This window comes from Schistocerca gregaria, unplaced genomic scaffold, assembly GCF_023897955.1.
Source record: "Schistocerca gregaria isolate iqSchGreg1 unplaced genomic scaffold, iqSchGreg1.2 ptg000077l, whole genome shotgun sequence".
Classification (NCBI taxonomy): Eukaryota; Metazoa; Arthropoda; class Insecta; order Orthoptera; family Acrididae; genus Schistocerca; species Schistocerca gregaria.
Window position 1 is genome coordinate 3,156,333 of NW_026061710.1, and position 14,226 is coordinate 3,170,558.

A 14,226-nucleotide genomic window follows, 5' to 3' on the forward strand; every position below is an offset into this window, starting at 1 on the left:
AATTTCTGTGCTTCATCAACACTCTGATAGTCCACAGTTTACGGAAAGCCTCCAGATGAGCATCGGAAAGTACTACTGGTCTTCCAGGGAACGATCAAAGCGTAGACTGTTAGAGACATTACTCCCATGGAGGAATGTGCGCATGGTGACTGTTGTATTCAATCCCGATGCAGTTTCTGTGTTTCATCAACACTCTGATACTCCACAGATTACAGAATGCGTCCAGATGTGCATCGGAAACTACTACTGGTCTTCCAGGGAACGATCAAATCGTAGACTGTTTGAGACATTACTCCCATGGTAGAAAGTGCGCATGGTGACTGTTGTATTCAATCCCGATGCAATTTCTGTGTTTCATCAACACTCTGATAGTCCACAGATTACAGAATGCCTCCAGATGTTCATCGGAAACTACTACTGGTCTTCCAGGGAATGATCAAAGCGTAGACTGTTTGAGACATTACTGCTGTGGAGGAAAGGGAGCATGGTGACTGTTGTATTCAATCCCGATGCAATTTCTGTGCTTCATCAACACTCTGATAGTCCACAGATTACAGAATGCCTCCAGATATGCATGGGAAAGTACTACTGGTCTTCCAGGCAACGATCAAAGCGTAGACTGTTAGAGACATTACTCTCATGTATGAAAGTGCGCATGGTGACTGTTGTATTCAATCCCGATGCAATTTCTGTGTTTCATCAACACTCTGATAGTCCACAGAGAACAGATTGCCTCCAGATGTGCATCGGAAACTACTACTGGTCTTCCAGGGAACGACCAAAGAGTAGACTGTTTGAGACATTACTCCAATGGAGGAAAGTGCGCATGGTGACTGTTGTATTCAATCCCGATGCAATTTCTGTGCTTCATCAAGACTCTGATAGTCCACAGTTTACGGAAAGCCTCCAGATGAGCATCGGAAAGTACTACTGGTCTTCCAGGGAACGATCAAAGCGTAGACTGTTTGAGACATTACTGCCGCGGAGGAAAGTGCGCATGGTGAATGTTGTATTCAATCCCGATGAAATTTCTGTGTTTCATCGACACTCTGATAGTCCACAGATTATAGAATGCCTCCAGATGTGCATAGGAAACTACTACTGGTCTTCCATCGAACGATCAAAGCGTAAACTCTTTGAGACATTACTCCCATTGAGGGAAGTGCGCATGGTGACTGTTGTATTCAACCCCGATGCAATTTCTGTGTTTCATCAACACTCTGATAGTCCACAGATTACAGAATGCATCCAGATGTGCATCGGAAACTACTACTGGTCTTCCAGGGAACTATCAAATCGTAGACTGTTTGAGACATTACTCCCATGGAAGAAAGTGCGCATGGTGACTGTTGTATTCAATCCCGATGCAATTTCTGTGTTTCATCAACACTCTGATAGTCCACAGATTACAGAATGACTCCAGATGTTCATCGGAAACTACTACTGATCTTCCAGGGAACGATCAAAGCGTAGAGTGTTTGAGACATTACTCCCATGAAGGAAAGGGAGCATGGCCACTGTTGTATTCAATCCCGATGCAATTTCTGTGTTTCATCAACACTCTGATAGTCCACAGATTACAGAATGCCTCCAGATATGCATCGGAAAGTACTACTGGTCTTCCAGGGAACGATCAAAGCGTAGACTGTTAGAGACATTACTCCCATGGAGGAAAGTGCGCATGGTGACTGTTGTATTCAATCCCGATGCAATTTCTGTGTTTCATCAACACTCTGATAGTCCACAGAGAACAGATTGCCTCCAGATGTGCATCAGAAACTACTGCTGGTCTTCCAGGGAACGATCAAAGAGTAGACTGTTTGAGACATTACTCCAGTGGAGGAAAGTGAACATGGTGACAGTTGTATTCAATCCCGATGCAATTTCTGTGCTTCATCAACACTCTGATAGTCCACAGTTTATGGAAAGCCTCCAGATGAGCATCGGAAAGTACTACTGGTCTTCCAGGGAACGATCAAAGCGTAGACTGTTAGAGACATTACTCCCATGGAGGAAAGTGCGCATGGTGACTGCTGTATTCAATCCCAATGCAATTTCTGTGTTTCATCAACACTCTGATAGTCCACAGATTACAGAATGCCTCCAGATGTGCATCGGAAACTACTACTGGTCTTCCAGGGAACGATCAAAGAGTAGACTGTTTGAGACATTACTCCCATGGAAGAAAGTGTGCATGGTGACTGTTTTATTCTATCCCCATGCAATTTCTGTGCTTCATCAACACTCTGATAGTCCACAGTTTACGGAAAGCCTCCAGATGTGCATCGGAAAACTCAACTGGTCTTCCAGGGAACGATCAAAGTGTAGACTGTTGAGACATTACTCCCATGGAGGTAAGTGCGCATGGTGACTGTTGTATTCAATCCCGATGCAATTTCTGTGTTTCATCAACACTCTGATAGTCCACAGATTACAGAATGCCTCCAGATGTGCATCGGAAACTACTACTGATCTTCCAGGGAACGATCAAAGCGTAAAGTGTTTGAGACATTACTCCCATGAAGGGAAGGGAGCATGGCGACTGTTGTATTCTATCCCGATGCAATTTCTGTGTTTCATCAACACTCTGATAGTCCACAGATTACAGAATGCCTCCAGATATGCGTCGGAAAGTACTATTGGTCTTCCAGGGAAGGATCAAAGCGTAGACTGTTAGAGACATTACTCCCATGGAGGAAAGTGCACATGGTGACTGTTGTATTCAATCCCGATGCAATTTCTGTGTTTCATCAACACTCTGATAGTCCACAGAGAACAGATTGCCTTCAGATGTGCATCGGAAACTACTACTGGTCTTCCATGGAACGATCAAAGAGTAGACTGTTTGAGACATTACTCCAATGGAGGAAAGTGCGCATGGTGACTGTTGTATTCAATCCCGATGCAATTTCTGTGCTTCATCAACACTCTGATAGTCCACCGATTACAGAATGCCTCCAGATATGCATCGGAAAGTACTACTGGTCTTCCAGGGAACGATCAAAGCGTAGACTGTTTGAGACATTACTCCCATGGAAGAAAGTGCGCATGGTGACTGTTTTATTCTATCCCCATGCAATTTCTGTGCTTCATCATCACTCTGATAGTCCACAGTTTACGGAAAGCCCTCAGATGTGCATCGGAAAGCTCAACTGGTCTTCCAGGGAACGATCAAAGCGTAGACTGTTAGAGACATTACTCCCATGGAGGAATGTGCGCATGGTGACTGTTGTATTCAATCCCGATGCAATTTCTGTGTTTCATCAACACTCTGATAGTCCATAGATTACAGAATATCTCCATATGTGCATCGGAAACTACTACTGGTCTTCCAGGGAACGATCAAATCGTAGACTGTTTGAGACATTGCTCCCATGGTAGAAAGTGCGCATGGTGACTGTTGTATTCAATCCCGATGCAAATTCTGTGTTTCATCAACACTCTGATAGTCCACAGATAACAGAATGCCTCCAGATGTTCATCAGAAACTACTACTGGTCTTCCAGGGAACGATCAAAGCGTAGACTGTTTGAGACATTACTGCCGTGGAAGAAAGGGAGCAAGGTGACTGTTGTATTCAATCCCGATGCAATTTCTGTGTTTCATCAACACTCTGATAGTCCACAGATTACAGAATGCCTCCAGATGTGCATCGGAAAGTACTACTGGTCTTCCAGGGAACGATCAAAGCGTAGACTGTTAGAGACATTACTCCCATGGAGGAAAGTGCGCATGGTGACTGCTGTATTCAATCCCGATGCAATTTCTGTGTTTCATCAACACTCTGATAGTCCACAGATTACAGAATGCCTCCAGATGTGCATCGGAAACTACTACTGGTCTTCCAGGGAACGATCAAAGAGTAGACTGTTTGAGACATTACTCCCATGGAAGAAAGTGCGCATGGAGACTGTTTTATTCTATCTCCATGCAATTTCTGTGCTTCATCAAAACTCTGATAGTCCACAGTTTACGGAAAGCCCTCAGATGTGCATCGGAAAACTCAACTGGTCTTCCAGGGAACGATCAAAGTGTAGACTGTTAGAGACATTACTCCCATGGAGGTAAGTGCGCATAGTGACTGTTGTATTCAATCCCGATGCAATTTCTGTGTTTCATCAACACTCTGATAGTCCACAGACTACAGAATGCCTCCAGATGTGCATCGGAAACTACTACTGATCTTCCAGGGAACGATCAAAGCGTAAAGTGTTTGAGACATTACTCCCATGAAGGAAAGGGAGCATGGCGACTGTTGTATTCAATCCCGATGCAATTTCTGTGTTTCATCAACACTCTGATAGTCCACCGAGTACAGAATGCCTCCAGATATGCATCGGAAAGTACTACTGGTCTTCCAGGGAACGATCAAAGCGTAGACTGTTAGAGACATTACTCGCATGGAGGAAAGTGCGCATGGTGACTGTTGTACTCAATCCCGATGCAATTTCTGTGTTTCATCAACACTCTGATAGTCCACAGAGAACAGATTGCCTCCAGATGTGCATCGGAAACTACTACTGGTCTTCCAGGGAACGATCAAAGAGTAGACTGTTTGAGACATTACTCCAATGGAGGAAAGTGCGCATGGTGACTGTTGTATTCAATCCCGATGCAATTTCTGTGCTTCATCAACACTCTGATAGTCCACAGTTTACGGAAAGCCTCCAGATGAGCATCGGAAAGTACTACTGGTCTTCCAGGGAACGATCAAACGTAGATTGTTTGAGACATTACTGCCATGGAGAAAAGTGCGCATGGTGACTGTTGTATTCAATCCCGATGAAATTTCTGTTTTTCATCGACACTCTGATAGTCCACAGATTACAGAATGCCTCCAGATGTGCATAGGAAACTACTACTGGTCTTCCATCGAACGATCAAAGCGTAAACTCTTTGAGACATTACTCCCATTGAGGGAAGTGCGCATGGTGACTGTTGTATTCAATCCCGATGCAATGTCTGTGTTTCATCAACACTCTGATAGTCCACAGACTACAGAATGCCTCCAGATGTGCATCGGAAACTACTACTGATCTTCCAGGGAACGATCAAAGCGTAAAGTGTTTGAGACATTACTCCCATGAAGGAAAGGGAGCATGGCGACTGTTGTATTCAATCCCGATGCAATTTCTGTGTTTCATCAACACTCTGATAGTCCACAGATTACAGAATGCCTCCAGATATGCATCGGAAAGTCCTACTGGTCTTCGAGGCAACGATCAAATCGTAGACTGCTTGAGACATTACTCCCATGGAAGAAAGTGCGCATGGTGACTGTTGTATTCAATCCCGATGCAATTTCTGTGTTTCACCAACACTCTGATAGTCCACAGAATACAGAATGCCTCCAGATGTTCATCGGAAACTACTACTGATCTTCCAGGGAACGATCAAAGCGTAGAGTGTTTGAGACATTACTCCCATGAAGGAAAGGGAGCATGGCCACTGTTGTATTCAATCCCGATGCAATTTCTGTGTTTCATCAACACTCTGATAGTCCACAGATTACAAAATGCCTCCAGATATGCATCGGAAAGTACTACTGGTCTTCCAGGGAACGATCAAAGCGTAGACTGTTTGAGACATTACTCCCATGGTGGAGAGTGCGCATGGTGACTGTTGTATTCATTCCCGATGCAATTTTTGTGTTTCATCAGCACTCTGATAGTCCACAGATTACACAATGCTTCCAGATGTGCATCGGAAACTACTACTGGTCTTCCAGGGAACGATCAAATCGTAGACTGTTTGAGACATTGCTCCCATGGTAGAAAGTGCGCATGGTGACTGTTGTATTCAACCCCGATGCAATTTCTGTGTTTCATCAACACTCTGATAGTCCACAGATTACAGAATGCGTCCAGATGTGCATCGGAAACTACTACTGGTCTTCCAGGGAACGATCAAATCGTAGACTGTTTGAGACATTACACCCATGGAAGAAAGTGCGCATGATGACTGTTGTATTCAATCCCGATGCAATTTCTGTGTTTCATCAACACTCTGATAGTCCACAGATTACAGAATGCCTCCAGATGTTCATCGGAAACTACTACTGATCTTCCAGGGAACGATCAAATCGTAGAGTGTTTGAGACATTACTCCCATGAAGGAAAGGGAGCATGGCCACTGTTGTATTCAATCCCGATGCAATTTCTGTGTTTCATCAACACTCTGATAGTCCACAGATTACAGAATGCCTCCAGATATGCATCGGAAAGTACTACTGGTCTTCCAGGGAACGATCAAAGCGTAGACTGTTAGAGACATTACTCCCATGGAGGAATGTGCGCATGGTGACTGTTGTATTCAATCCCGATGCAATTTCTGTGTTTCATCAACACTCTGATAGTCCACAGATTACAGAATGCCTCCAGATGTGCATCGGAAACTACTACTGGTCTTCCAGGGAACGATCAAATCGTAGACTGTTTGAGACATTGCTCCCATGGTAGAAAGTGCGCATGGTGACTGTTGTATTCAATCCCGATGCAATTTCTGTGTTTCATCAACACTCTGATAGTCCACAGATTACAGAATGCCTCCAGATGTTCATCGGAAACTACTACTGGTCTTCCAGGGAACGATCAAAGCGTAGACTGTTTGAGACATTACTGCCGTGGAGGAAAGGGAGCATGGTGACTGTTGTATTCAATCACCGATGCAATTTCTGTGTTTCATCAACACTCTGATAGTCCACCGATTACAGAATGCCTCCAGATATGCATCGGAAAGTACTACTGGTCTTCCAGGGAACGATCAAAGCGTAGACTGTTGGAGACATTACTCCCATGGAGGAAAGTGCGCATGGTGACTGTTGTATTCAATCCCGATGCAATTTCTGTGTTTCATCAACACTCTGATAGTCCACAGAGAACAGATTGCCTCCAGATGTGCATCGGAAACTACTACTGGTCTTCCAGGGAACGATCAAAGAGTAGACTGTTAAGAGACATTACTCCAATGGAGGAAAGTGCGCATGGTGACTGTTGTATTCAATCCCGATGCAATTTCTGTGCTTCATCAACACTCTGATAGTCCACAGTTTACGGAAAGCCTCCAGATGAGCATCGGAAAGTACTACTGGTCTTCCAGGGAACGATCAAAGCGTAGACTGTTTGAGACATTACTGAGGTGGAGGAAAGTGCGCATGGTGACTGTTGTATTCAATCCCGATGAAATTTCTGTGTTTCATCGACACTCTGATAGTCCACAGATTACAGAATGCCTCCAGATGTGCATAGGAAACTACTACTGGTCTTCCATCGAACGATCAAAGCGTAAACTCTTTGAGACATTACTCCCACTGAGGGAAGTGCGAATGGTGACTGTTGTATTCAATCCCGATGCAATTTCTGTGTTTCATCAACACTCTGATAGTCCACAGATTACAGAATGCCTCCAGATGTGCATCGGAAACTACTACTGGTCTTCCAGGGAACGATCAAATCGTAGACTGTTTGAGACATTGCTCCCATGGTAGAAAGTGCGCATGGTGAATGTTGTATTCAATCCCGATGCAATTTCTGTGTTTCATCAACACTCTGATAGTCCACAGATTACAGAATGCCTCCAGATGTTCATTGGAAACTACTACTGGTCTTCCAGGGAACGATCAAAGCGTAGACTGTTTGAGACATTACTGCCGTGGAGGAAAGGGAGCATGGTGACTGTTGTATTCAATCCTGATGCAATTTCTGTGTTTCATCAACACTCTGATAGTCCACAGATTACAGAATGCCTCCAGATGTGCATCGGAAAGTACTACTGGTCTTCCAGGGAACGATGAAAGCGTAGACTGTTAGAGACATTACTCCCATGGAGGAAAGTGCGCATGGTGACTGCTGTATTCAATCCCGATGCAATTTCTGTGTTTCATCAACACTCTGATAGTCCACAGATTACAGAATGCCTCCAGATGTGCATCGGAAACTACTACTGGTCTTCCAGGGAACGATCAAAGGGTAGACTGTTTGAGACGTTACTCCCTTGGAAGAAAGTGCGCATGGTGACTGTTTTATTCTATCCCCATGCAATTTCTGTGCTTCATCAACACTCTGATAGTCCACAGTTTACAGAAAGCCCTCAGATGTGCATCGGAAAGCTCAACTGGTCTTCCAGGGAACGATCAAAGTGTAGACTGTTAGAGACATTACTCCCATGAAGGTAAGTGCGCGAGGTGACTGTTGTATTCAATCCCGATGCAATTTCTGTGTTTCATCAACACTCTGATAGTCCACAGACTACAGAATGCCTCCAGATGTGCATCGGAAACTACTACTGATCTTCCAGGGAACGATCAAAGCGTAAAGTGTTTGAGACATTACTCCCATGAAGGAAAGGGAGCATGGCGACTGTTGTATTCAATCCCGATGCAATTTCTGTGTTTCATCAACACTCTGATAGTCCACAGATTACAGAATGCCTCCAGATATGCATCGGAAAGTACTACTGGTCTTCCAGGCAACGATCAAAGCGTAGACTGTTAGAGATATTACTCCCATGTAGGAAAGTGCGCATGGTGACTGTTGTATTCAATCCCGATGCAATTTCTGTGTTTCATCAACACTCTGATAGTCCACAGAGAACAGATTGCCTCCAGATGTGCATCGGAAACTACTACTGGTCTTCCAGGGAACGATCAAAGAGTAGACTGTTTGAGAAATTACTCCAATGGAGGAAAGTGCGCATGGTGACTGTTGTATTCAATCCCGATGCAATTTCTGTGCTTCATCAAGACTCTGATAGTCCACAGTTTACGGAAAGCCTCCAGATGAGCATAGGAAACTACTACTGGTCTTCCAGGGAACGATCAAAGCGTAGACTGTTTGAGACATTACTGCCGCGGAGGAAAGTGCGCATGGTGACTGTTGTATTCAATCCCGATGAACTTTCTGTGTTTCATCGACACTCTGATAGTCCACAGATTACAGAATGCCTCCAGATGTGCATAGGAAACTACTACTGGTCTTCCATCGAACGATCTAAGCGTAAACTCTTTGAGACATTACTCCCATTGAGGGAAGTGCGCATGGTGACTGTTGTATTCAACCCCGATGCAATTTCTGTGTTTCATCAACACTCTGATAGTCCACAGATTACAGAATGCATCCAGATGTGCATCGGAAACTACTACTGGTCTTCCAGGGAACGATCAAATCGTAGACTGTTTGAGACATTACTCCCATGGAAGAAAGTGCGCATGGTGACTGTTGTATTCAATCCCGATGCAATTTCTGTGTTTCATCAACACTCTGATAGTCCACAGATTACAGAATGACTCCAGATGTTCATCGGAAACTACTACTGATCTTCCAGGGAACGATCAAAGCGTAGAGTGTTTGAGACATTACTCCCATGAAGGAAAGGGAGCATGGCCACTGTTGTATTCAATCCCGATGCAATTTCTGTGTTTCATCAACACTCTGATAGTCCACAGATTACAGAATGCCTCCAGATATGCATAGGAAAGTACTACTGGTCTTCCAGGGAACGATCAAAGCGTAGAGTGTTAGAGACATTACTGCCATGGAGGAAAGTGCGCATGGTGACTGTTGCATTCAATCCCGATGCAATTTCTGTGTTTCATCAACACTCTGATAGTCCACAGATTACAGAATGCGTCCAGATGTGCATCGGAAACTACTACTGGTCTTCCAGGGAACGATCAAATCGTAGACTGTTTGAGACATTACTCCCATGGAAGAAAGTGCGCATGGTGACTGTTGTATTCAATCCCGATGCAATTTCTGTGTTTCATCAACACTCTGATAGTCCACAGATTACAGAATGCCTCCAGATGTTCATCGGAAACTACTACTGATCTTCCAGGGAACGATCAAAGCGTAGAGTGTTTGAGACATTACTCCCATGAAGGAAAGGGAGCATGGCGATTGTTGTATTCAATCCCGATGCAATTTCTGTGTTTCATCAACACTCTGATAGTCCACAGATTACAGAATGCCTCCAGATATGCATCGGAAAGTACTACTGGTCTTCCAGGGAACGATCAAAGAGTAGACTGTTTGAGACATTACTCCCATGGAAGAAAGTGTGCATGGTGACTGTTTTATTCTATCCCCATGCAATTTCTGTGCTTCATCAACACTCTGATAGTCCACAGTTTACGGAAAGCCTCCAGATGTGCATCGGAAAACTCAACTGGTCTTCCAGGGAACGATCAAAGTGTAGACTGTTGAGACATTACTCCCATGGAGGTAAGTGCGCATGGTGACTGTTGTATTCAATCCCGATGCAATTTCTGTGTTTCATCAACACTCTGATAGTCCACAGATTACAGAATGCCTCCAGATGTGCATCGGAAACTACTACTGATCTTCCAGGGAACGATCAAAGCGTAAAGTGTTTGAGACATTACTCCCATGAAGGAAAGGGAGCATGGCCACTGTTGTATTCAATCCCGATGCAATTTCTGTGTTTCATCAACACTCTGATAGTCCACAGATTACAAAATGCCTCCAGATATGCATCGGAAAGTACTACTGGTCTTCCAGGGAACGATCAAAGCGTAGACTGTTTGAGACATTACTCCCATGGTAGAGAGTGCGCATGGTGACTGTTGTATTCATTCCCGATGCAATTTCTGTGTTTCATCAGCACTCTGATAGTCCACAGATTACACAATGCTTCCAGATGTGCATCGGAAAGTACTACTGGTCTTCCAGGGAACGATCAAACGTAGATTGTTTGAGACATTACTGCCATGGAGAAAAGTGCGCATGGTGACTGTTGTATTCAATCCCGATGAAATTTCTGTGTTTCATCGACACTCTGATAGTCCACAGATTACAGAATGCCTCCAGATGTGCATAGGAAACTACTACTGGTCTTCCATCGAACGATCTAAGCGTAAACTCTTTGAGACATTACTCCCATTGAGGGAAGTGCGCATGGTGACTGCTGTATTCAACCCCGATGCAATTTCTGTGTTTCATCAACACTCTGATAGTCCACAGATTACAGAATGCATCCAGATGTGCATCGGAAACTACTACTGGTCTTCCAGGGAACGATCAAATCGTAGACTGTTTGAGACATTACTCCCATGGAAGAAAGTGCGCATGGTGACTGTTGTATTCAATCCCGATGCAATTTCTGTGTTTCATCAACACTCTGATAGTCCACAGATTACAGAATGACTCCAGATGTTCATCGGAAACTACTACTGATCTTCCAGGGAACGATCAAAGCGTAGAGTGTTTGAGACATTACTCCCATGAAGGAAAGGGAGCATGGCCACTGTTGTATTCAATCCCGATGCAATTTCTGTGTTTCATCAACACTCTGATAGTCCACAGATTACAGAATGCCTCCAGATATGCATCGGAAAGTACTACTGGTCTTCCAGGCAACGATCAAAGCGTAGACTGTTAGAGATATTACTCCCATGTAGGAAAGTGCGCATGGTGACTGTTGTATTCAATCCCGATGCAATTTCTGTGTTTCATCAACACTCTGATAGTCCACAGAGAACAGATTGCCTCCAGATGTGCATCGGAAACTACTACTGGTCTTCCAGGGAACGATCAAAGAGTAGACTGTTTGAGAAATTACTCCAATGGAGGAAAGTGCGCATGGTGACTGTTGTATTCAATCCCGATGCAATTTCTGTGCTTCATCAAGACTCTGATAGTCCACAGTTTACGGAAAGCCTCCAGATGAGCATAGGAAACTACTACTGGTCTTCCAGGGAACGATCAAAGTGTAGACTGTTTGAGACATTACTGCCGCGGAGGAAAGTGCGCATGGTGACTGTTGTATTCAATCCCGATGAACTTTCTGTGTTTCATCGACACTCTGATAGTCCACAGATTACAGAATGCCTCCAGATGTGCATAGGAAACTACTACTGGTCTTCCATCGAACGATCTAAGCGTAAACTCTTTGAGACATTACTCCCATTGAGGGAAGTGCGCATGGTGACTGCTGTATTCAACCCCGATGCAATTTCTGTGTTTCATCAACACTCTGATAGTCCACAGATTACAGAATGCATCCAGATGTGCATCGGAAACTACTACTGGTCTTCCAGGGAACGATCAAATCGTAGACTGTTTGAGACATTACTCCCATGGAAGAAAGTGCGCATGGTGACTGTTGTATTCAATCCCGATGCAATTTCTGTGTTTCATCAACACTCTGATAGTCCACAGATTACAGAATGACTCCAGATGTTCATCGGAAACTACTACTGATCTTCCAGGGAACGATCAAAGCGTAGAGTGTTTGAGACATTACTCCCATGAAGGAAAGGGAGCATGGCCACTGTTGTATTCAATCCCGATGCAATTTCTGTGTTTCATCAACACTCTGATAGTCCACAGATTACAGAATGCCTCCAGATATGCATCGGAAAGTACTACTGGTCTTCCAGGGAACGATCAAAGCGTAGAGTGTTAGAGACATTACTGCCATGGAGGAAAGTGCGCATGGTGACTGTTGCATTCAATCCCGATGCAATTTCTGTGTTTCATCAACACTCTGATAGTCCACAGATTACAGAATGCGTCCAGATGTGCATCGGAAACTACTACTGGTCTTCCAGGGAACGATCAAATCGTAGACTGTTTGAGACATTACTCCCATGGAAGAAAGTGCGCATGGTGACTGTTGTATTCAATCCCGATGCAATTTCTGTGTTTCATCAACACTCTGATAGTCCACAGATTACAGAATGCCTCCAGATGTTCATCGGAAACTACTACTGATCTTCCAGGGAACGATCAAAGCGTAGAGTGTTTGAGACATTACTCCCATGAAGGAAAGGGAGCATGGCGATTGTTGTATTCAATCCCGATGCAATTTCTGTGTTTCATCAACACTCTGATAGTCCACAGATTACAGAATGCCTCCAGATATGCATCGGAAAGTACTACTGGTCTTCCAGGGAACGATCAAAGAGTAGACTGTTTGAGACATTACTCCCATGGAAGAAAGTGTGCATGGTGACTGTTTTATTCTATCCCCATGCAATTTCTGTGCTTCATCAACACTCTGATAGTCCACAGTTTACGGAAAGCCTCCAGATGTGCATCGGAAAACTCAACTGGTCTTCCAGGGAACGATCAAAGTGTAGACTGTTGAGACATTACTCCCATGGAGGTAAGTGCGCATGGTGACTGTTGTATTCAATCCCGATGCAATTTCTGTGTTTCATCAACACTCTGATAGTCCACAGATTACAGAATGCCTCCAGATGTGCATCGGAAACTACTACTGATCTTCCAGGGAAAGATCAAAGCGTAAAGTGTTTGAGACATTACTCCCATGAAGGAAAGGGAGCATGGCCACTGTTGTATTCAATCCCGATGCAATTTCTGTGTTTCATCAACACTCTGATAGTCCACAGATTACAGAATGCCTCCAGATATGCGTCGGAAAGTACTATTGGTCTTCCAGGGAAGGATCAAAGCGTAGACTGTTAGAGACATTACTCCCGTGGAGGGAAGTGCGCATGGTGACTGTTGTATTCAATCCCGATGCAATTTCTGTGTTTCATCAACACTCTGATAGTCCACGAAGAACAGATTGCCTCCAGATGTGCATCGGAAACTACTACTGGTCTTCCATGGAACGATCAAAGAGTAGACTGTTTGAGACATTACTCCAATGGAGGAAAGTGCGCATGGTGACTGTTGTATTCAATCCCGATGCAATTTCTGTGCTTCATCAACACTCTGATAGTCCACAGTTTACGGAAAGCCTCCAGATGAGCATCGGAAAGTACTACTGGTCTTCCAGGGAACGATCAAAGCGTAGACTGTTAGAGACATTACTCCCATGGAGGAATGTGCGCATGGTGACTGTTGTATTCAATCCCGATGCAGTTTCTGTGTTTCATCAACACTCTGATACTCCACAGATTACAGAATGCGTCCAGATGTGCATCGGAAACTACTACTGGTCTTCCAGGGAACGATCAAATCGTAGACTGTTTGAGACATTACTCCCATGGTAGAAAGTGCGCATGGTGACTGTTGTATTCAATCCCGATGCAATTTCTGTGTTTCATCAACACTCTGATAGTCCACAGATTACAGAATGCCTCCAGATGTTCATCGGAAACTACTACTGGTCTTCCAGGGAATGATCAAAGCGTAGACTGTTTGAGACATTACTGCTGTGGAGGAAAGGGAGCATGGTGACTGTTGTATTCAATCCCGATGCAATTTCTGTGCTTCATCAACACTCTGATAGTCCATA